This window comes from Tursiops truncatus, chromosome 12 (genome assembly GCF_011762595.2).
Source record: "Tursiops truncatus isolate mTurTru1 chromosome 12, mTurTru1.mat.Y, whole genome shotgun sequence".
Classification (NCBI taxonomy): Eukaryota; Metazoa; Chordata; class Mammalia; order Artiodactyla; family Delphinidae; genus Tursiops; species Tursiops truncatus.
Window position 1 is genome coordinate 71,910,248 of NC_047045.1, and position 2,671 is coordinate 71,912,918.

At 43.4% G+C, this 2,671-nt stretch overlaps 1 pseudogene; it reads right to left on the reverse strand.

Moving 5' to 3' along the window:
• Window positions 1-750: 750 nt before the first annotated feature.
• LOC117314450 (anaphase-promoting complex subunit 13 pseudogene) lies at window positions 751-2,186 on the reverse strand (annotated as a pseudogene).
• Window positions 2,187-2,671: the final 485 nt, after the last annotated feature.

Here is a 2,671-nt window from a genome sequence, read left to right on the forward strand (position 1 = left end):
CTCTACAGAATGACCAGGAGTGGTCCTCCATATACTGTCTCTCTCCCAGTGCCCAGGCAACATTGGAAGCTATGTGTGTGGGATTTCAAAACTACCACCGCGGGCTTCCCTGGTGGCGCAGTGGTTGAGAGTCCGCCTGCCAATGCAGGAGACGTGGGTTCGTGCCCCGGTCCGGGAAGATCCCACATGCCGCAGAGCGGCTGGGCCCGTGAGCCATGGCCGCTGAGCCTGCACGTCCGGAGCCTGTGCTCCGCGACGGGAGAGGCCACACAGTGAGAGGCCCGCGTACCACAGAAAAAAAAACAAACTACCATCACTATGGGTCCAAAGGAGAGAAAAGATACTGTGCTCATTTAATCTCCTATAACCCAGTGTCCTAGGCTTTTCAACATGGGACATTAAAGGGATTCACATCCAACTTTCCTCATTTTACACATGAGAAACTAAGCCCAGAGACTAAAAGTAATTCACCTGAGATCTTCCAGCTCAGTGTTATTTCTACTCTACCCTACCCAGAGGGATGGAGTTGGAGCAGTTTGTTGGTTCCTATAGATAATCGTAACTCATTTTTACAAACTGTTTTTCAGACCATCAGGAATGCTAGGCATCTTTCTCAAAGTTAAGCTGTAAATTGATAGCAAAAATGAAACCAATGTTCAGACCTCCTGAATCATGACCCAGAGCTTATAACACCCAGGATGTTGCCTTTTTAAGAAAAAAAAAATCTGTCCATGAACAAGGAACCAGACATCAGTTTCCTATGGGGGAAACGTTCCCATGGAGGTATTATAAGGCCCAGTTGGTCCACTTCATTTCTTGTTCTTTAAAAGATTTCTGTGGTGCCACCGTTGTCCTCTTCAGGTGCAGGAAGTTCATTCAGTGGGATCGCAGCATCCTCACAAGACAGCTTGTCGTCTTACCAAGCATCATCAGTCAAATCCAAGATCCTTCCGTCTCTCCGTACCTCACTGTCCGTTCTCCTGCAGCTGTGATCTTGCCAGATCAGTACCCGGCCCAGCACAGCGCTTACGTGTTCTTATATGTTCATGGAGAAAACCTGGACATACAGACATGAAACAGTGGTTATCTTCTTGGTATGAGATACAGCGAAGGGGCAGTCTTTTACATTATCTTTTCTACACTGGTATATTTTGGCAGTTTTTAATGATAAGCTTTTATTTCTCTTATATTCAGCAAAAACACTAAAGATTCTCCCATTTCAAAATGAGAGAGTGAAGGGAGGAAAGAAGGAAAGGAAGAAGGAAGAAAAAGTAAGTCAACTGCTGAGGTTTTCAAGAAAAAGGAAAAATTATCCCTTCCTATTATTTGAATCTGTTACTCAGATGCATCTTCCAAACCAATGGACTTTTGACAAGTTCTTACCAGTTCCACTTCCCTTGTTCCAGTCTGTTCTCCATACATCTCTCCACTGTAGTTTAAAATGTAAACCAGAGAGTTCCCTGGTGGCCTAGTGGTTAGGATTCTGGGCTTTCACTGCCATAGCCTGGGTTCAGTCTCTGGTGGGGGAACTGAGATCCTGCAAGCCACGCGGCGCGTCCAAAAAAAAAAAAAAGTTAAAAAAAATGTAAACCATATTACATCGCTCCTTTACCTAAAACCTTCATGATTTCCAAGCACTTAGACCAAAATCCAAATTTCTCACTTTGACCTATAATGTTCTTTTATGATGCAGCCCGGCTAAATGTCTTTATCTCACTCATCTCTATAGTCTCATAGCCTAGTACAGTACCTGTCCCAAAATAAATGCTTGACAAATATTGGTGAATTAATTATAGAATGAATGAATGATGAAAGGCTATCCCTTCCAGAGAACCTGAAGTGTATGATTGATTGGGTTTCCTTCCAAACCTACAGCTGGTCTTTCCCATTGGTACTGATGACACTCCAAGAAGCATATTCATTTCCCAGGTTTTACGCCTATCTAGGTGAACGATTCTCATCTCTTATGGGTCCCTGAAGTCCAGCCAAGTTCTTTTCGGACACTGAGGTCAAGTGGCTGAGCTTATTTGAGACGGAGCAGCGATGAATGGATTCTGGCCGGGACTCAGAAGATCTGCCTTTCTGACTGGCTCGATGGCTTCCCAGTGTTTGCTCAAGAATCACTGACGGAATGTCCGTTCTCCTTCGCCTCCAGTCTGTCCTGGTTTACAAATCAAAAAACTCATGTTTTCCACAATGAATAAGAAAAGGGCAAAAGTCTTTTGAGAAGCCACCAACAAGATATTGGCATTGTTTCCTTTTCATTAACTATTCGAAAATAGGAGATCATAACTGTCATCTATATAATATCTGGAGTAAGAGAAAAAATGTCCCAGCTTCAAGATTCCACTTATAGTGCAGTTCACAAGAGAAATTCCCCCTTTTTGAAAAGTATTGGCTTTGATCCTATAAAAAAAATTACTCTCAAGAAGTAGATTACTTCTTGTCGTAGTACGTAAGTAGTATGAGATGAATTAATTTTTACAGTGACGGAAGTCAACACGTACAGGGCACCAGGGTATCATTTAGTGTGTTGGAAGAGGTAATTTTCTGAAAAGTGGTTTATTTATTGTCTACTGAGCTGAGCATTGAAGGGAAGACATCATGACTGGTGCCCACCCCCTCTCCCCACCCCACGCCGAGTGTGAATGGGGAAAGTCTAAATCAGGCC